Genomic DNA, 21,884 nt, shown 5'->3' on the forward strand with positions numbered 1-21,884 from the left:
CTGACTTGAACTGAGGGTCTATGTTGCTAGTCACTGAGCTGCATACTTAATTCCCCAGGCTCTGCAGTGCCCAGCACAGAGCCTCGCGCTTGGACGCGTAGTCACCTCTCCCCAAATGCACAGAATGAATGGATGGGTGCTCCATGTGTTAAGCTGTGGTCTCTCAGCTACAGATCCAGCCTCCTGGCTTCTGCTCTGTGCAGCTGGGGGCTCTCTGCAATGACCTTTCTCCTCTGCCATCAGCCAGAGACATGCCGGAGGGAGACCGAGGCTGAGCGGGGGGACGGACTTGCTCCTTCTTACATAGTCACTCATCCTTAAGTGTGTCCCTGGTGATGACCTATCACCCTGCCAGTGGCAGTTGGTTCCAGTGTCCAGCCCTCTTTTGCACCTTCCTGAAATCAGCTGAGCTCAGCTGTACTGGCCCCTAAGCTTCTCTGACGACAAGACCTCAGGGGCTGCCACCTGGCAGCCTGCATCTCAGCTCCACAGGCTTGTCTTTCAAACTTCCAGGTTCTAAGAACCCCAATCTCTGTCGTCTGCTCATGGCTCTCGGGTGGTAGCTGCTTCCTCACCCACCCCCCACCTTTTAGAGTGAAGTTTAAATGTCAGTTTACAATGTTGTGTTAATTTCCAGTGTACAGCATAGTGATTCAGTTATACATATACATATACATATATATATATATTCCTTTTCATATTCTTTTTCATTATACTCAGCACCCTTTTTGTTTTTGCCTTTCTGGTCCTCTTACCACCACAATTCCCTGTGTTAAATGTTCTCTGTTAAATTAACTGACACGGTCTCTGAGTTCCGGACTGGACCCAGAATGTTGGCGCGAATGCCAGTCATCAGAGACAGGATGACTTTCCTCATTTCTCAGCTCAAGAGAGTTGGGGATAACTTACCCAGGTTCAAGAACTAGAAAGTGGCAGAGCCAAGATTCAAACCCAGACTTAAAAACAAGTAAATAAAAATTTGCCGTCCAGTATTGTGCAGAGGCGTTCCCAAAGTAGAGACTTGAAGACGTTTTTTGTTGATTATTTGATTTGTGAGAGTGCCTGGAATATTCTGCATGCAGGCATGTGGCATCTGGTCGTTCTGTTTCATAACTGGCCTCCATTTATGCTCAGCTACGCGCTCGCGTCTGTCAACGTGAGGGTCCCAGACAATTTACTCGCCCGCGTGGTAGAGCTGGCGGATGCACGGCTGTCAGCGGCGTCTGCCGTGGGGACGATCACCGGGGTTCAGCCTTGCACGTCTGACCCAGGCGCGCCCCCGCGCGAGCGAACCCTCTCTGGCCCGGGCACTGGTTTTATTGGGGGGAAAAGCCGTTTTCTCTTAGGCTCCTGCTACTTTCCCATGAACATCTCGTGCCTCCCAGGGTTTATTTCAGCTCAGAGAATGGGGGCAGGGGGCACACAGACACTCGTTCCTGCTACGTTTGGCGCTCAGCATTGAAAAAGAGGCCAACTCATAGCCATTTAGGAAAATGCATCCTCAAAATTGTGAATAAATTTAAGTTGTTTTCTGAGGAAGGGTGAGAGAGGCTAAGCATGTGTCGCTCAGCTGATTAGCAATTACAGAATCATGCTGTCTGCTTATCAATATTTTAAAGGTATAGCTGGAGAGAGCAGCCTGGGGCGGGAGAAGGAAGCAAAGCATGTCCCTGGCACAGGGAGAATATTCCTGTTAGGAAAATCATCCTCATTAAAGGAACAAAGTCTCAAAGAAAGCAGTAGGCTGCTCGTCTCTGGAGACGTGAGTATAAAAACAGAAAGATCGCTTAAAACGCGCTTTGGGGCTTGGTGCTCTTTCCGTGCTGTTATTTCAGCTTTATGTTTGAGAGTGAATTTTACGTTTGAGAGCGAATGTGCAGCTTGCAGACGTCTCGGGGAAAGTGCCATCCGCGCCTTCCGTCCCCCACGCGCTTGCAGCTTCCGCCCGCTGACTTGCGTTTTCACTCGGGCGCTTAGCGCGCTCTGCGCTACGTTAGACTTTCTTGTAAACCGGTCATTCCTCTGCGAGGTCCTGCCAGGCAGGCTCCCCGCCTCGGGGCCCAGCATAGGGGCATAAGATTGTACCAGGTTCCAGGTAGTGGTTTGTTGAATGAATAACAGGGCTTAGAGGTGGTCAGCTTGCTGAGAGCTTTAAAACCGGGTTTCTCAGCTTTGTTACTATTGCCATTTTGGGGTGGAAATCCTTGTTTTTTGGTGGGGGCTGACCTGTGCACTGTAGGATGTTAGCACACCTTCACGCACCAGATACCAGGAGGACCGCCCTCTACTCCAGCGTGACAACCGAAAACGTCTGCCACGTATTCCTGGGTGGAGAACCACTGCTTTAAAGAATTATTTTCTCAATTGCCAGGCAAATGCCTCCGGAACACCTAGCAAAATAAAAGACAGCAGGTTGCATTTTTTAAAGTAGTTTTTCTTACACCGTATAAGAATTGAGGCATCCTTGTCTGGCCTGAGTGATAGCCTTCCTCTTTGATCTGGAACCTACTATATGACACCTAGGAACATCCTGAACTAAATATAACCCCAGGGAAATATAAGAATACAGGTGAGAATAAACATCAAGGTAAAGATGATAAAAAATAAAGTTGACGGGGAGAAGGCTTTCCCTTGGACACTTGCCTCGGGTAATTTTTATCGCATATAAACTGGATTATGTGCATCTGGATCTCCTGAAAGAACACAACTGGACAGTTCACGAGAGCCGATGTCCTGGGCTTTGAGAGCAGAGATGGATGTTTCTTCCAGACCCTTCATTGTGTGGTCGCACGTGAGCTGAGGAGAGAGGCCAAGCTCCGTGGGGAAATACGTGATCTGTTCATTCACATCTTTTCTCCTTAGACTCCAGGCTGCAGGCTCTTTCTGTCTGTTCTGTCCACGTGTGCGGCGTCCGCCCGGGGGAGGGTGGTACTTACACTGAGTGAGCCCGACGTGCCCCAAACTGCCCCGCTGCCCCCACGCCCCCGGGACACGTGTGCCTGGAAGGCAGGCTCCTCCAAAGAGCAGATATAAATCCTGGGGGCGGGAGGAAGCGGGTGGGGAAGCCGCCAGCGGCGACAGTCAAACGTGTCCTGGGCCTGTTCCACGCTCCCCCGTGGAGCAGAGCAGACTGAGATAAACACATGGGCTTAGCGTGTGCGGAGTCTTCACCCGTCTCTGCTCCAGAGCCAGTCTTCTGAGCTCTGTTGGTGGCCTGTGGTCTCCCGGGCGGGGCTGGACCCGGGGCGGCTGCTGTGTCGCTGACTGGGTGGTGTGAGGGACAGAGGAGGGGCCAGCTCTCATGCAGCCCATCCCATCTTCCATATTTCATAGCTCTGCTTGAGCTTTCTTTGAACTTTGTACTTTGAAGTTATGGTATTTTCAAAGGAAGTTGCAAAAAGATACAGAGAAGTTCCAGACATCCTTCACCCAGCATCTTCCCACGGTGACACCTCCCGCAGAGCACGACATCCAACCAGGAGGTCGACGCTGGCACAATTCACAGAGCGTCTTCAAATCCCGCTGGTCCTACAGGCACTTGCACAGCGTGTGCGTGCGCGCCTGTGCTTGCCGTTCTGTTGCTTGGGTTTTAAGAGCCATTGCAAAGTGGGCGGAGCGTTGGCTCTCTTGCTCCCGTGGGAGGACGGAAGTCCTTCCTCAGTGGCACCCTGGAAAAGAGCTGACACCCCTTCAGCCTCTCCTCTGCCAGCCTTTCCCACGTTCCGGTCCAAGTCCACCCAAGGTTGTCCGTGTCCTTCCTGCTGCCCGAAGGTAGTCTGCTCTCCTCTCCTTCCCACTTCCTCTTCCCTCCTTCCTCCCCTCCTTCTTTCTCTGGGCTCCCGCCAGCACTTTGATGGACCACATCTTGAGATCCAGAACACTGACTTGCTTCTAAAATACCGTAACGTTCGTGGCTCCTTCCCTGGGACCCACATGACTTTAGAAGCTGGAGTTGCTTCCTGAGGGTGCTGTTGGCAGGAACCAGGCTGCCCCAGGGCTGTTACACACGACATGGCGTGTTTCCAGTGGAGGCGAGCGAGGCTCGGTGAGGGTCGAGCGCACAGCAGAGGCGAGGGAGGGGCTTGCCCTCAGCCCGTCACTCAGAGGCACCGTGAACTCGACTCTTAACAGTTTTGGAGGGAAGGGAAACTTGGGCCAACAGATTGCGAGCACAACTGGCCTGCTTCTGGTCGGTTCATAAAGTAGCACCGGTTATTTCTTGTTATGTAATAAAACCCAGTATGTTACAGTTCTTCAGAGAAACAGAAGCACTGGAATAGATACATAAATAGGTGCTGACATAGACACAGGGCATGGAGAACATACGTCATGTACACAGCATATGTGATACCTGTCGATCATCTGTGGAGAGATTTAGTTTAAGGAATCGGCTCCTAGGATAGGAACTGGGTGCAGCTGACAACCTGAAATCTACCGGGCAGCCCAGCAGACCAGAAACTCAGGCTGTGTTTCTATATTGCCGACTTGAGACTGAATTGCCGTTCTTTCAGGACATCTCAGTCTTAAGGCCTTCACCTGATTGGACGAGGCCCACACACGGTGGAGGATCACCTGCTTTATTCAGAGTCTACTGATCGTAGAGGTTCGTCAGCTGGTTGGATAAGCAGAAGGAGACGAGAGAAGGTCGGACAGTCTGATGAAGGCAGAAGGGAAGTTGGGCTTTTACCTCCAGCTTTGATGGGTGCCGGTGATTCCTTGGGAAGCCTGAGTTTCGAAGCCAGTGATGGTGATTTCCCCTCCCTTGGAAGGCTCTTTGGGAAGGGGTCGGTACATCACCGTTATTACCGTAATAACAGGGAATGTTCGCTTTGGCCCTTAGGATGGAGTTCCTGAGTGTGGCTGGAAATCGAGTCCCAGGCCAGATGTCAGCAGATGTACCTCTGCCATCTTGCAGAATTCTTTTCCAAATAAAACAAAATAACAAACAGATCTTGCTTCTGACTTCTTCCCTTAGGAGGGGTGTTTGCCAGTCCTGCAGGATTGTTCTCTGTTTACAGTCCAGGCCTGGCTGGGCCTGGTTCTGAAAGTTTGCCTTCCCGCACGGCTGTGTTTTGATTGGGGTGTTTTCAATGTCTCGTGTGATTCCTAGGATAGCATTCAAGGGTCACTGTGGATCTCTCAAAAAAGACTGTGAGGAAGGCTTTGGCAAACTGCCATTGCTGGAAATCCATTACCATGGCAACACAAAATTAATTTCCTCTTTTCTGTCCTTGCTGAACTGGGGTGAGTTCCTTTCCCCCTTCCCTCACCTTCCTTCCCCGCCTTTGAAGAAGAAGACTTACAAGGTGGTGAAGGTATTCTAGCTCGTTGTTCTGTTGTTTCCAGATCTTTCCTTCTGTCCACCTGTCAAATCTTATTACTAGAAGACAGTGCAGCAAAGCCCCCTGATGGGCCATTATTTCAAATAATCATACCCTGCCCCCCCCCCCGCCGCCGAAGTCTCCCCATCAGCATTCCACTGGGAATCGGCTCACACAGCCAGGGGCGGATACACGACCTAGCTCCCTGCGTCTTCAGCTCTGCTATGTGGAGTGGGTGTGCAAAGTGTTTAAACACAGTTCCTGATCTCAAACACACCCAAAGTACAATGAACACAGTCACAGTGGAACATCTACTGTGTGCTCGTTACAGAGCGGGCAGGAGGCCCTGCGCCCCGCGGGCTGCCTGCTAGACTGGGGGGGGGGTTCGTCTCCGAGTGGGAAGGTAGGTTTGGGCCGCCACGTTCAAAATTCTGGCTCCCTCACCTTGTCTGCCTCTGTATGCAAAAGAAATGGGAGGGGCACGGACCTGCCTGTGCCCCTTGGCCTCTGAAGCCCGCTTCCTCGGAATAACCCCGAGGCTGGCTTCCATGAGCTGAGGAGGAGATGGTTTCTGTATCATCACAGAGACATTAGAGACAAAGAGATAAACGGCAGTGAAGACACGCTCTCACCCACGACCCCCACCCGAAGTCTCCAGGAAGGTAACGCCCCATTTGGGGCTGTTACGGCTGATTTTTGCTCCTTGGGCGTAGACGGACAATGAACACTGAGTGCACAGTTGAACCTTGGGTTACCAAGGGGGTAACACGTTGCCACGTGGAATCTCAACGTGAGGGTCAGAGCAAACTTGACCTTCTCTTACAGGTGACGGAGCCCCTTAGTGGCTCCAGGATGGAAACTGTGATGTAGCTTCTCATTCCTTTTACCAAGTTCCTCGCACAAGGCAGAAGAACGCTAGGCCTCGGGGACACAAAGGCAAATCAGATGATGCTTTTTGACCAAAAAATAGGCTCAATAAAAGATGCACGGATACTCGAATCTCTCATTTTGTATCAGTGTCGAGTCACCCGGTCTGCCGTGGGCCGGGCATGTCTCCCACGGGCTCGCTGCGCCCGACCTGGCCTGGCCCCTTTGCAGTTTAAACTCAGTCTTAGTGACAGGGTTCCTCTTTATTCTTTCAACAGTATTAATTAACTATCTGATGCGGGCTGGACAGTGCTCACTGCTGTGGGACCACGGCGGGGCCAGCTCCCGACCAGGCCAGTTTCCCCAGAGCCCAGAGCCCAAATGACCAACTTCCCCCAAGTCTAGAAGCACCGGGGATTTGCCTGTTCGGCTTGATGTTGATAACTGTTTAACGCCCTGTTACTAATCTGAGGTCAGCCCGTGGGAGGCAGGAAGACTGAGGAAAACTAGGCTGCTCTGTCTTTTTCTGGAAGATTAGATTTCAGAGTGTGCGTCTCCACTGCACGTCCAGGGTGAGGATTCGGACTGCGCTAGCAGGCAGAACCCTCCACGGAAGGCCGTCTGTGGGCTCCTGGATTCCTGGGCCTAGGAACTGTGGGAACCATGGCAGCGTTTGGTGGCACCAAGACACAGCCAGTGTCATATCTTATATCCGCAGGTCCTGCCAATCTGTCCCTGCTCTGACAGGGACAAGCCCCGGGCCACGATGGACAGGGCGGTTGACTTGACGGTGGGTGACGTTGTGAAGATGCGCTCTGGGGCTTTCCTCAAATGTGGGAGGTGCTGCAAAGGAGTCCCCTCCTGCCTCTGAAAGTCACGGACGGGGCACGGCTCCAGAGAGACAGCTAAGATGTTTGTCCCCAGCATGACGCATGGGCGACAGGGCTTGGCAACCTGGCTGGGAGATGACGAGTGACATCAGCCTGTCGTTGCTTATTTAGAGAACAGGATTTGAACCCAAAGTACCAGGAGGTTCTAACATTTTTTTTAATGGTATAAACTTGTTTATCTATTTTATATATAGTAGTTAGTATCTGCAAATCTCAAATTCCCCATTTATCCCTCCCCCCTCCCCTTTTCCCCCAGCAATTAGAGTTCCCTCCAGAGACATGCCCAGGAGCGGGACTGCTGGATCACAGGGTACGTCTATTTTTAGTCTTTTGAGGAATCTGCATACTGTTTTCCATGGGGCTGCACCAAACTGCATTCCCACCAGCAGCGTAGGAGGGTTCCCTTTTCTCCACAGCCCCTCCAGCATTTCTCGCTTGTGGACTTTTGAATGACGGCCATTCTGACTGGTGTGAGGTGACACCTCATTGTAGTTTTGATTTACATTTCTCTGATAATTAGTGATATTGAGCATTTTTTCACATGCCTATTGGCTACTTGTATGTCTTCATTGGAGAATTGCTTGTTTAGGTCTTCTGCCCATTTTTGGATTGAGTTGCTTTTTTTTTGTTACTAAGTTGTCTGAGCTGTTTGTGTATTCTGGAAATGAAGCCCTTGTCAGTCGCATCATTTGCAAATAGCTTCTCCCATTCCTGGGTTGTCCTTTTGTTTTTTTTTTATGGTTTCCTTTGCTGTGCAAAAGCTTATGAGGTTAATTAGGTCCCATTTGTTTATTTTGGCTTGCATTTCTGTTGCCTGGGTAGACTGCCCTAGGAGAAATAACATGTATTTGAATCACTGATTCTCTCTCAGCCTCATGAGTGGCCAGGGCGTCAGGTATTAATGTCCCGTTTTGTGATGCGGGGGCTGAGATCCAGGGCAGCCGAGTGACCGTCTCAAGTCTCCAGACTCAGCCTCTGTCCTCACACTGCTGTGCATGAGAGACCAAAGGCAAGGGAGGCTGACTAACTGAAGAAAGAAGCAGAACGTGGGGCAGAGGCAAGAGTCCAAACACACGTGCTGAGTCCCTGCTTCTGTCACACCTCAGGCTGATCATGGGGAGGGACAGGGCAAACCCAGAGCCGCAGTTTTCCGGGCTTGTTGGCTAGGATTGCACAGGCCACTGTCATCTGCAAAGGGACAGCTGTTTCTCAGCCCAAAGGACGCTGGCATAGCCAGAGAACAACGCAGAGGCATTAGAAGGTATTTGTAGGAATTGAGAAACATAATGCATGGGAAGCATCCAGGCCAGTGCTGGGTGCATAGTGGACCCCGGATAGTTGAGGAAAAAAGGTAGATCCTATCGGAAACGCAATATTCTCACATTTCTGCAGTTGCAGAAAATGAAGCCAACCTCTTCTCAAATTTTTCTTCTTAATGCAAGACCACTCTAGTTTCAAAATAATTTCTGTAAGCTCAAGAGATGTTTCTGAAACAAAACCCAGATGTCAGCGAGGCCCTTGCAGCCCTCGAGGTGGAAGCAGGATCGCGCCGATCGCCATTTGTGTAGGGGATGGCTTTCTCCACCGGTTCCCCGACCTGGCTGCGCAGTGGAGTCTTCTGGGCAGTTCTGTACAGTTACTGCCGCCTGGGTCCCCCCCAGGGTCCCGGTGCTGCCTGGGCGCCGAGGAATTCACCCAGTCTTGTTGGGGGCCACAGCAGTTCTGCGCGCACTCCCCGGTGGGGGAGCTGCCGGCGGGGCTCCTAGACCTGCTTTGCATCACTTCAGGCTGAAAGTTTACCCCCTTCACGGATTTCCTAAGGAATCTCCTTACAAACCTTTTCCCAAGTTTCACAGAATTTGTGAAGACTTAGGGGGTTCAGGGAAGCAACCCCCACCCCCAGGCTACCTGTCATCCTGCTCCTGTCTCCTTCCCTCCGTTTTCATCTCTCTAACCTCCCTCTCTAGAGAAATAACAAAATGTTTCTCCTCATCTGTGTGCTGAGCACTTGGAAGCTACCAGGTCCCTGGGGCCTCAGCAACTCCCGGAGTGACTTGCGAAGGAATTCTTGCAAGAAAGGCAGGGATCTGCTTAGTTAGAACCCTTGTAACAGCCCCTAAGGGATTTTTTTTTTTCCTATTTAACTTCAGGAGCTTCGACTTAATGCCAAACACTAACTCACGCAGGGAAAGGTATGAGATGGGGCGACCAGGGCTGGGTAGAGCAGAGCAGAAGATGGACAGTCAGCTGTGGGGTGGGGGTGGCGCACAGGGCAGGGCACAGAGGGAGGGGCAGCCGTGGTGGGGAGCCAGGACCTGCGGGGGCTCCGCTGAGCCCCGAGCTGAAGGGGACAGCGATCATTTGTGGGTGGGGATCCAAGCAACCCTCGAAATGCAACCAAAACAAAAAAACAACTTGTGTTTGTAAATAATAGACGTCAGCCTTAATGAAGGAAATGCTTAAAACGCCAGCCCCGTCTTTTGTAGCCTGATCAGCTTTGCTTTCCAACACCCTCTGTGCTTAGGAAAGCAGCCCAGGTGCTGGGTTGGGTACCACTCTCGGCGGAGCATGTTGTATTATGTCGTGCATGTCTGACTTCTGTCTGCAGGCGTCCGTGACCTCTGCGGACAGAATGTCAACTCATCCATCAACTCTTTCCCTGAGCATGATTTTCCTTACTGAGCAGCTGTTTCTGTCCCTGGACACAGGCACAAATACAGGCTGTACCCCCAAGAACAACTTTTCCTCTTTCAGGAGAGAGGGTTGAAGCTATAAACAGACAATCCAGAGTATATCTCCCTACGAATTTCAGGATGAAAGGAAACGCCCAACTCACAGCTCCTTTACTGTTTCTGAATTCCCCCCTCCGACAATTCCTTGTCTGGCTCATTGCACTACGAGAAGGGGGCTGGGTAAATGTTTGTTGAGTGAATGAAGGAACATTGATAAACAATCACATGGGGGGTTAGGGTGGGAAAGTAAGGACCATGTCACCTTAGCTGTAACTGAACTGATGTTGGAAATAGGTCACCTGGTCCTTTAGCTCCTCAAAAGTTTTGCTAACGTGTTTCCTTTTTAATAAGTCTGAACCTCAGTTTGCCCTCTCCTTACACACAGACATAAAGATTACTCTTCCTGTCCTAGCTCTCTGAACTCAGTCCGGGGAGGGGGCGGTAAACAGTCCTCCAGTTCCACTGTGTTTGGGACACACACCTGAAACCAGAGCAGCATTCACAGCGTGCCCGCAATTTAATTCTTCCGATTTTGGGTAGATGCCGAGAAAGTAAGAGCGGGAGGGGCTACTTCAACATCTCTGACAAGGAACTGGGTACCCGTCGCGTGGGCCTGAATTCCTGCACCCCTGATTCCTGCTTGACAGCAAAATGGTTTGCCTTTGCAGCCCTTAAACACACGCACCACACACGTACACACTCACACACATACACACCCACCGCACACATACACAGCCACCACGCACATACCCACCCACCCACATACACGCCCACCACACACATACACACCCACCACACACATATACGCCCACACCCACACACACACACCCACCCACATACATACACACCCACCCACACACATACACGCCCCCCCCACACATACACGCCCACCACACACATACACATCCACCACACACATATACGCCCACACCCACCTACACACATACACACCCACCCACACACATACACGCCCACACACATACACACCCACCGCACACATACACAGCCACCACGCACATACCCACCCACCCACATACACACCCACCCACACACATACACGCCCCCACACACACATACACACCCACCACACACATATACGCCCACACCCACACACACACACCCACCCACATACATACACGCCCACCACACACATACACACCCACCACACACATACACGCCCACCACACACATACACATCCACCACACACATACACATCCACCACACACATATACGCCCACACCCACACACACACCCACCTACACACATACACACCCACACACATACACACCCACCCACACACATACACGCCCCCCCACACCCACCACACACGTACACACACACGTACACACCCACCCACCCACATACACGCCCACACACATACACACCCACCGCACACATACACGCCCACACACATACACACCCACCCACATACACACCCACCCACACACATACACGCCCCCCCCACACACACACCCACCACACACATACACGCCCACACACATACACACCCACCACTCACACACACACACACCCACACACACATACACACACACACACACACACCACACACATAAACACCCACCCACAGAAACAACACCCCAGTCCCGTCTCACTCCAGCCGTCCAGGCTGCTTTAGGGAATTCTTTCTCAGCGAAGTTCTAGGAACAACTGCTCCTACTTAGAATTCTGTCGGGATGACAGCCAGCCATCACCCCGCCTCCCTGCGCTGCCTCACCTGAAAAAGGAGGAACTTGGCACCATTTTAAGCTCCACACTTTCTTCTGGTGCCAGCTCCTCAGATGCGCTAGAGGCCAGGGCTGGGGAGTCTGCACTGTGTGCGGGGTGGGGACCAGCCCTGCTGACAGTATTCCTGAAAATGAGACGCTGGCTCAAAGCTAGGGGTCAGGTCTTTTTTTAAAAACTATTTATTCTGAAATACTGATAGACTTATAGAAAGTTGCAAAAGAGTACAGAGAGGTTCTGTGTGTCCTTTAGGAACCTCCCGTCACGCTAACGTCTTACATAACTGGATCTCAAAACCAGGACATGGACACTGATGCAAGCCACAGATCACTCTCAGATTTCACCACTTTTCACATGTGTTCGTGTGTGTGCGTGCACACGGGGGCATGTGCAGTTCTGTGCAATTCTATCCCATGTAACGACCAACATAATCAAGATACAGACACAACCTTCCTCATGCTGCCCTTTGACAGCCACTCCCTACCCTACCTCTCCCTTCCCTACCCTGAAACCACTAGTCTCGGCTCCATCAATGCAATTTTGTCATCTTGAGAAGGTTATATTAATAGAACCATAGAGTAGGTAAGCTTTCTTCTTAACTTGCCATATATATATATACACACACACACATATATATACACATCTTATAAATATATGTATATATATGTAATTGAAGTAAAATTGACTTACAGTATTATATAGTTTCAGGTGTATAGCATAGTGATTCAATAGTTTCATACATTACAAAATGACCACCACATATGCAGCCTTTTGAGACTGGGTCTTTTCATTCTGCCTAGTGCCCTGGAGCCCCATCCAAGGGGTTGTGTGTGTCAGTAGCTCGTTCATTTTTGTTGCTGAGTTGTTTTCTGCAGAGTGGATGTAACTCGTTTACTCCCCTGTTGAAGGACCTCTGGCCAGTTTGGGGCTATTACAAATAAAGCTGTTATGATCTTTCACCTACAGGCTTTTGTGTGAACATAGTCTTCATTTCTCTGGGATAAATACCCGGACTGAGATTGCTGGGCGAAGAACATGCAAAGGTAAGTGCACGTTTGGTTTTATAAGAAACAGTCCGTTTTCCAGAGTGGCTGTACATTTTACACTCCCTCCAGCGTTGTAGGCAGGTCCTCTGAAGAGAAACTCTTACCAAAGAATCTTGTCCCCTGTGAGGAATCAGGAGAGGGGCTTGCAGTCAACGTGGGGTCAACAGCGTCAATGCCCACTCAGCCTTCAAGGTTCTGGCAAAACTCCCTCCATGATAGGAGACTGACGCTCCCACGAATGATGGAACACTAGGAGCCGTGCTGTGTGCACACAGCCATGGCTAACTGTTAATGCCTGGATGGGGCAGGGCAGCCTGGAGGACCAACCGTGACGGGGTTTCCTTCTGTACCATCCCCCCTTCTTTCCCAGTGCTGCGTTCAGGGCCCCCGAGGCAGTTTTGGTCACACTTGGTCACCTGGAGTCCTGCAGAACAAGTGATAATTCTTGAGAGTTGTTCCCCCAAGTTCATTCTAGTACGAGGTCAATTTACTCTATATGTCTCCCCCTCGAGCGTTTCTCTCCCCATGCTTGGTAATGAATCGTCCACTGCTGCCTCTGCTCCCCCATCAGACCCACATGAAGAAACATCAATTTACACCCTTCCTAGGAAGCAAGCCTACTGACGGAGCCGATGCGCTATCCTAGTCTGTTGGGCTGTCATCACAAAATGCCACGGACTGGGTGTTCATTCATTTCTCACAGATCTGGAGGCTGGAGAGTCCAAGATCAGGATGCTGGCTGATTCGGGGCCTGGTGGGAACCCTCTTCCAGGTTTGTAGGCTTCTGGATGTGTGCTCATGTGGCAGAGAGAGCGAGCGTATAATACATATACTAATATATATATTAGTATAAAGGCACTAATCCTATTACAGAGCCCCGCCCTATTGACCTCAGCTAACCCTAGTCACCTCCCAAGACCCCACCTCCAAATACCATCACACTGGGGTTTAGAGCTTCAGCACGGAACTTTGGGGGAGACACGTCTAGTCTATAACAGGTGGAAAGACCCTCCTCTTCACTGTTAGCAGTCGGCAAAGGGGACACTGTTTCTGAATGTGACCACTCTGATTTAGGATGAGCACAGGTGCCTCACAGAAGACACTGGAAGGAAGACAAAGTGTTCAGGGGGGATCACAGACTCATTCTTCACCGGAGAATAAGAGGCAGTATCTCTAGGACATGCAATCGACTCTTCCTAAAGATACCATGGAGATTTCCCGAGAAGGTGGAGTGGGTACCCATTGGGAGTTCCTGTGTCCTGTACTGAAATCAGGGAAGCCAGATTCCTCATCCCACAACCAGTTCAGTGTCTCCCTGCATTTCTCACATCGTGAGATGGAGCAGGATGGGTCTGCTGGATATTCCGACCTGGCAATAAATCTGTCCCTGACGGGAACGTGGGAGACGCTTCTCATCTGTGTGACACAGACCACCCAGAAATAGTCTCCCACGGCGTGAGTGGCAGGGCCGCAAGCACTCACTGGTCGATGCTGGAGGAGGGGAGAACCAGCTGCCTTTGGCTTGGACCCTCTGCCAGCAAGTGAGATTCCTAATTAAGAAAAGGACTCATTTCTCTGCTTTCTGAATCAACACAATCCTATTATTTCCCTCTTGATTAGAGGATTAAAAATACTCTTGCTAAAAATATAAAGAGAGTTCTGTTGGAAGATAGCAAACAGGCCTGAAAAATAAGATGGGAGACCTGGCTTCAGATGAATAAATGCGAATTGTGCACCTGCAGAGCAAGCGCAGCCTTCCTGCCCCCACGGACCAGCACGCGAGTTCAGTGCAGCCTGAGAGCTGATCCCAGCGAAGTTTCACTCAACACCTCACCCGTCGCCTTCACACCACCGCTGGAACCATTTGGATATCTTACAGCCTTTTCTTGCCATCTGTTCGTGTGTTTTCAGAACATGGCATTTAAAAACTATTACTGTATGGAAACATTACTAGACAAAACTGGTGAAGCTAGAGAAATTCTTCTACATACCTTTGCCCAGACTTAAGCTGCAGAGAAATGGAAAGGAGAGTCTTGGGCTGGGAAGCTTTTCCTGACATAAGAAGACATAGACGCCCATGACAGTTGATCATTGTGAAAAATTGGAAGAACCTAAATATTTATCAAAAGGAGAATGTATACAATTGTAGTCTTTGCAAATAATGATACACTCTACAGCTGTGAAGACGGGTTAGCCAACGCTATGCATGCTAGCTATGTCTTGGAATCATGTAATATGTTAGTCCCAAAATAAACTGTTAATTCAACTCTCTCATTAATTCCAAAAAAATTTTAGATTAGGTTTTTCTATGTCAGCAGTCATACTGTATGCATGTAATAATATTTCGTATCCTCTTTTCAAATCCTTAAGCATTTTATTTTTCTTGTCTTACTGTGCTGGCTAGGGCCTTCAGTGCAATGTTGAATAGAAGTGATGAGGGTGGGCACTCTTGCTCAGTTCTTGGTTTTAAAGAGAACACTTCCAGTGTCTCACCATTAAATGTGATGTTGACTGGCGATCTGTCTTTTAGGTACATTTCTCTAAAGAGTGGAGAGATGGTTTTTAAAATTCAATCTGGTAGACCCTCAAAAAATTAAAAATAAACTACCATATGATCTAGAAATTCCACTTCTGGGAGCATGTCCAAAGGAAACACAAACATTAACTCAAAGAGGTATCTTTACCTCCATATTCATAGCAGCATAATTTACAAGGGTCAAGTCATAGAAACAACCTAAATGTTCATTGATGGATGACTGGGTAAACAAGTTGTGATACATATATATATGATATATATGTATTTTATATATATATAAAATGAAATAATCAGACATTAAAAACTGTGAGATAATAATGTTTTAAGCTGCTAACTTTTAGGTTAATTCAACACAATAGGAAAAATACATTCTTGTTTCAAATTAGGTACCATTATCATCCTCACATTTACTGCTTATTTAAATTTCTCAGTCTTTCCCTCCCATTCCATCTTGTGTTTCAGAACTTATTTCTGGGATCATTTTATTTCATTTTTGAAGTACCCTTTATAAAATTCCATCCCCCCTGAGAGTCTCTTGGTGGCTTTAGATTTGGTTGTCAAAAAAAGCCTTCAGTTCCATCTTATTTTTGAGTGGTATTTCGCTAAATACGGAATTCGAGGTTAACGGGGGTTTTCTTTTTCCTCAGTGTCCTGCTGTTGCGATAAAACCTGCACCAGTTGTCTCTTGCCTTTGTTAGCTCGTGGTTTTACTCCGATGGTCTAGCTGAGGAATTCTCATGAACCCCACGTGGGAATTGTTGTGTTTACTGAATTTGAAGATTCATATCTTTTATTAATTCCAGAGAATCCCAGCATTTCTTTCTTTAGAAGTTGCTGTGTCCCTGTTCTCTCTATTTTGTTTCGTAGCTGGAGCTCATGTCTCTTTGTTTCTCTGGGATGCATTTGGAGTAGTATCTCCAGATCGTTCATCCAGTTCATTAGTTCTCACTAAGCTATTTTTAAATCTGTTTTAACCTAACCCTTATTTTTTTTAGTTCAACAATTATATATTTTATTTTAAGGGCTTCTGTTTGATTCTTTTTCAAATCTTTTGGCTCTTTTTTTTTTTTTTTGGACATTGTATTTTCCCTTGCTCACATTTTAGGTTCCCTCTTTTCTTTTAACTTTTAACAAATGACATGTTCTTATTTTATATTCTGTAGCTTATATTCTCTAAATCTTATGTAGTTAGGGATATGGTTCTGCTATTTGTTTTTCTGATGACTTTCCCTCATGGTCGTTTATTTCTTAGTGTTTTAAAATTTTGGATTGTGAACTCAATCTTGAGAAATCATGTGAAATCTGAACTGAAAGTGTGTCCCTCCAGAGATAATCTACATTTTATCTTGCCAGTTGGCCCCAGGTGTTCCCAATCAAGACCTACTTTAATTAAGTTTCTCGGCTTGGGACTTCCTGGATCATGAAGATAACATTCACTTAAGCCCCAAACCTGTGGTGATATCAGGTCTGGGGCGACCGATTCTCAGGGAAGGCCTATTTCCTCCAGAGGCCAGGCAGAGTCAGATACGTTTCCTTGTCTTCCATTTTGCTGAAGAGTGTATTTTTTTCTTACCCACTTTTTTATTGTGTCTGTAACTCTTTGAAGGTCCTGGCTTCATGGTGGGACCGATTTCCATCTTGTGCAGCACAAGGCATGGTTGCCAGGCTCCCACACAGCCGTGGAAGCCACGTCTGGCTCCTGGAGACAGACAACTGTTCTGGGGGCGGACATGGCTTAGGTGCTGGCTTTCACTCTGCTTTTGTGCTTTCTCTTAGTTTTGGCTTCTGGAGACCTCCCACTTATTTTTTTTTCTTGCAAGCTCAGCTATGCATTTAAAAATATTTGTGTCCCATTTTACCCAGGTATTTTGCAGCAAGGCTGTTTTCCATGATGTGGAGACCAGAAGCGTGGGTCATTTTTTGTGGGTTGTCTTGGTCTCTCTTCTGCCAGTCTCCTCGTCGTGAGAGCTTCTGTGTACGTGAGCGATTCCAGCGCACACGGGCGCTGCAGCAGGGTGCTCATTCCCTCCAAAGCCTTCTGGCGGTCACCTAAGGCTCTGCCTGAGCCCCTTCTGCCTTTAAAACCCTTTCCCTGAAGGCCATCGGGGAGTCTGGGTGTTTGGAGCACGGGCCATCAGGGGCTCCTTGTTTGGTGCCTGTAATAAATGCTGCCCTTTCCTTCAGCACAGCCCCACGCCAGTAGGCTGGCTTTCTGTGCATGGGCGAGTGGGCCCAAGTTTGGTTCAGTAACGTGGCCAGACTGAACTCTCCCCTCCCTACAGCAGAGGCTGCACATGGCTAGGTCCTGACCTGCTCTTAGCTTTGAGAGGTGCTCTGTTGGCCTGCACCACGTTTAAAGACACTCAGACTAGTTGCCAAATTCATAAAACAGAAGATTGTGCTTCTAGATCAGGAACTTTCCTTTTGAAACATGAGACGAGGCAGACTGGACACCCCAGGCCCTACAGTCCGACGTGGGGATCGGACAGTCGTTTCCTCGTGGAGACGAAACAAGGGCTCCTATCAGTGCCACTTTCTGTTGTTTGTTACAACTGACGCACGTCACTCGCTCACAGTTTGCCTTTTCCATGAGGGTACTTGAGCATTTGACCCAGGCTCTACATCTGGGTTGGGTGGGATGGAAGGAGACGGGGAGTTTTGCAGGAACCACGTGGCCTGCTCTCTTTTGCTGCTCTCCTGCCCCTCTTTTCTGGAATCCTGAAGGTCTGTTCCCCAAGGAAGGCAGCTCTGCTGAGACCCCGAGAGCAGGCAGTCTTTGCAGTCACCTCCTGCTCGTCAGTTGCACTAGGACATGATACTTGCTAGCCAACCTGCGCTCCTTTCAACCTCTGGTTCAAATCAACCAAGAGCCATGGACAATGTTCTCCTCATGCATTTTTTGGGAGAGGGGAGAAATGTACACCCTCACTCACACGAAAATTGCTCTTTCATTTAGTTAAAGCCAAAGCCAAATGTGAGGCAGAGGAGCCATTCACCCTGGAAAACAATCTCTCTGCCCACTCTCCATCCTGCTTGGGTTCCGAGCAGCCCCGTGTAGGTCAGGCTAGAATTTAGCCTCTGAGAACTGAGGCTCCTAGGATTTCCCTTCTGGAATAGCCATCATCCAAGACCCAGAGCTGAGCCTGCCAACCCCAGTGGAGGTGGGGTGTGAGGACTGGGGCATCTGCCTTGGTGGCTGGAGCTGGTTGTACTTGGCAAGATTTTCTACATGTGGAGGAAGGAGCAAAGGAAGCAGGCTGCTGGCATCAAGCTTTGGGGTTTCAGGGGCCTGAGTCGCCTGCTGTCTTTTCATCAGGGGTCCTCTGTTATGGTTACTTGTTTTCTCAGTGGTGTTGGAATCCTTAGTGAGGCTTGTACCACCGAAGAAGGCAGCTTTTATTCCAAATAAGTTCTTGCCTTGTCTGCTCCATGAAATGATGTCATTTCTATGGAGTCTGCAATGATACGCATTTATGGAACAAAATGGTCCTCTCAGTATTATAAATGAGCCCCCGTAGGTCTCTCGTATGTAGAAAGGTCTTGTTTCATAGGGGCCTGGCTACAAGGGATGTGGGTAAACCGCCTTAAGAGAAGGGCTGCCTAGAAAGGGGATCCTTTGCACTTCGGGGCAGAGGGTATGAAGGGGAGGGTCTGGTCTTGGAGCAGGTGGTCTCTGTGACCTGAAATTGAGTGAGCTCACATCACGGCTCTTAGGCCGGAGAGAGGACGGGGGGCTGGCCTGGGAGGGTCCTGCTTTGCGGCTGTGGTCGGGACACGTTGCTTCCCGGGCTCTGAGTTTCCTCCTTTGAACACGGAGGTGCTTGGACTGAAGCCCTGAGGTTCTGTCCAGCCAGAACACTTCCCAGCTCTGTAAGAGGTCCCCAGTGTACTCTGAGCCTGTGGGCGGGGGCTGGAAGGATGCCGACCTCTCCCCACGTGCCTGCGAACACCAGGCTTGTGGAGAAATAAGGGGTCATGTGACAGCCCCTGGCCTCCCTGGCTCCTTTCAAAGTCAGTTCACATCCAGGACCACAACAGGTGGCCACAAAGTGCACTGTCAGAAACGGAGCCTTCAGCCTCCCAGCATAAGGCTGCACCTGGGAGCTGCTGTAGGAACCTGGCCCGGGGCTGGAACGTGCGTCCCTCCCCGCTGTTTGCAGCCAGACAGCAACTGCAGACTGCAGCGGGGAGGGCCAGCGCCAGCTTCTGGGGCCAGGAAGAAAGGCAGTGCCTGTGGCTTTGAAGACCTCATCTCTCCTCATCCTGTCTAAGAACCGCTTAGCAGACCTGTCCGGGTGACGCAGCCTGAACAAAGATGAGGAGGAAGCTGAGTCGCATCCTAAGCACTGGATGAGCACGAAGCCTCGTTCTTAGTTATTTGGAGACTCAGAGTGTTTTCACCCGATTGGATAGACCAGAGAGAGCAACACCATTTTTTCTATCTTTGTAAGTAGGTAGGAGTAAGGACGAAGAATTGTGAATAAGCTAGGGGAAAAAGAAATATATATGTTATATATAACAAATATATATATAACAAAAGGACTCAGAAGAAATTAGAACAAAAGGGCCAACCCGCTCAAGTGGTCTCATATAAAAATTGGGCTGAAAGCTGGACCAGAGTCACACCAGCACCAGCAGCCACAGAGAACGTGCAGGTCGCGAGACAGTCCACAGCCACGTTGTAAGAGGATGACTGGCAAAATGTTGTAAAGACAAGCCTCCTCTGTGCAGACGGAACGCACCACCTCCTCGGAATGACCCCTCTGATCACATCTTTGGCACTGAGCTGGCAGGTAGGCCTTTCCGGCAACGCTGACAGGCCCGCTTAACGCAGAGCAGCGCTAGGACAATGAGCGACATCGCAGTGACCCAGGGGAACCCACACCGACTGAGCATGAGAGCGCAGCAGGGTACAGGGAGTTCTGTGCAAGGAAGGGGCTTAAAGGGCCCTCAGGACGTAATAGGTCAAGTTTGAGGGCCGAGAGCTTGACTTTCTGACCAGCCACCAGGCCCAGGGTCAACTGGCTGGTAACTCAAGGCCTTGGCTGGTCTGAGTGGTAGACTTCACCTTTGGTCTGGAACATACTCGACACCTAGGAAAATACTGAGTGTACTGAGTATCTACTGAACGTACTGAACAAACACCGAAAACACTGAGTACGTTGCCATACCCCCAGGAAAATACAAGAATCCAGGGAAGAATAAATATCAATGTAAAGATGATTAATAAAGTTAAACCCACAGTACCAATATTTTGACACCAGTTTAGGAAAAGGTTACTAGTAGGTGGACCAACTACTGTGATGACTTGCGCTGGCTTTGCCTGCTTTTAACGATTTTTAAAGCTTTTAAGGAATTTGTTTAGATGCTAAAGACAATTCTGTGAATACATTTGTGACCCATGTATATATATGCCTGCGATACAATTAACTTGCTAAATTTACAAAATTTTGATTTATTAATTATGCAAGTAGAAGTTTAATTGTTTAAAGGGATATTTGTAATACTTACGGGAAGCACTGAACTGAGCACTGAAACAGACAGAGAAGCCCTCCCTCCCAGGAAGAAAGAGCTCAGCTGTGGGGAGGGCGTCTGACAGCCGATGGGCAGAGGGAACCGGGTCGTTCTAGTCTGGGGTTCTCACTGGGGCTGGCGCAGCTCCTCCTGGCCAGGGCGGAGATGTCAGGCCTCAGCTGAGGGAGCCCGTGGACGTCACTTTGGCTCGGCCGGCAGCCTGTGTGAATCTCACCGTAGTCTGTGCTTGGAAGTGGCTCTTTCTGGGCTGAGCATCCTTTTCTTTTTCCTCCCAGCCATTGGCTTGGTTACCGCTCACTTCTGTTCTGAAGGCGGAGAGGCACTGCAGGGGGAACTGGCGCAGAATTCCAAGAAGGCACGGAGGCACAGTGAGGCCTCCTTGGACCCCTCACAAGGAGACTGGCAGATGCTGGTGTGCAAGTTGCCTGCCGCCGCGCAGCAATCACTGCAGCGCGGTCCAGGTGGGGGCGGGGATACTGGGATGCTGGTTTCACTGGGAGACCCCGGCGTACTTCCGGGGGGGCTCACTTGTCTGCTCTGGGACCCCAGAACAAAATGCTGGGTCAGGAGCCTGGGCTGTCACTTCACAAGGCATCCCAGACAAGGAAGGAACGCCAGCCCAGAGAACACGCAGTTTCTGGGTGGGTCGCCTTTTCCTTTTAATTAACATTCTCCCCCAGCCTGTTGTTTGGGGTTGGGGTTTGGAGGGGAGTGACTTCCCGGCCTCCCACCCCTCTAACCTCGTGCTTGGTGGGCACGCCCCTCTGTGCCTTCCAAGTGCTCTGACCAAAGAGGGCGCTGCCAGCTGGAGTTGCCTGGGTCTCGGGAGCCTGGTGCCCGCCGGGCTTTGCCAGGTGCTCCAGCCATGTGAGCGGGGCTCCTTGCCTTTGGTCCCGCACTCCCCCTTCTGCAGGCCTGAGTCTGCACCCTGGTCCATCCAGGACCTCACGCTGGCGGCTGCTTTGGGAATATATCCTCTGTGCTGTCCTCTCTGTAGAAACAGCTGCAGCGGGGAACAACCCTCCCCCATCTCTACCTTCCCAAAGAGGCTTCTCCCCAAACGTGAGCTAAGATGCCCCTCTGATTTTGCCTGAGGATGGAAAGAGCCTCTTCCACTCACAGATTCGACTTTTTTCTGTCCAGAAGTCCCTGTTCAGTTAAGTTAGCATCTCTTAGAAAGCACTCAGCCACAAAGAGAATGAAATAATGCCAT

At 49.7% G+C, this 21,884-nt stretch overlaps 1 protein-coding gene and 1 long non-coding RNA gene across 3 annotated transcripts in view; one reads left to right on the plus strand and one right to left on the minus strand.

Moving 5' to 3' along the window:
* Nucleotides 1-21,884, minus strand: part of LY86 (lymphocyte antigen 86) — a 47,495-nt gene that overhangs the window by 22,853 nt on the left and 2,758 nt on the right. The gene's annotated exons all lie outside the window — the stretch shown is intronic.
* On the plus strand, nt 12,528-14,866 carry LOC140687829 (uncharacterized). Its single transcript, XR_012062446.1, has 3 exons — nt 12,528-12,597; nt 13,304-13,372; nt 13,675-14,866. It is a non-coding gene; the product is annotated as an uncharacterized lncRNA (long non-coding RNA).

The sequence above is a fragment of the Vicugna pacos genome, chromosome 20, assembly GCF_048564905.1.
Source record: "Vicugna pacos chromosome 20, VicPac4, whole genome shotgun sequence".
Classification (NCBI taxonomy): Eukaryota; Metazoa; Chordata; class Mammalia; order Artiodactyla; family Camelidae; genus Vicugna; species Vicugna pacos.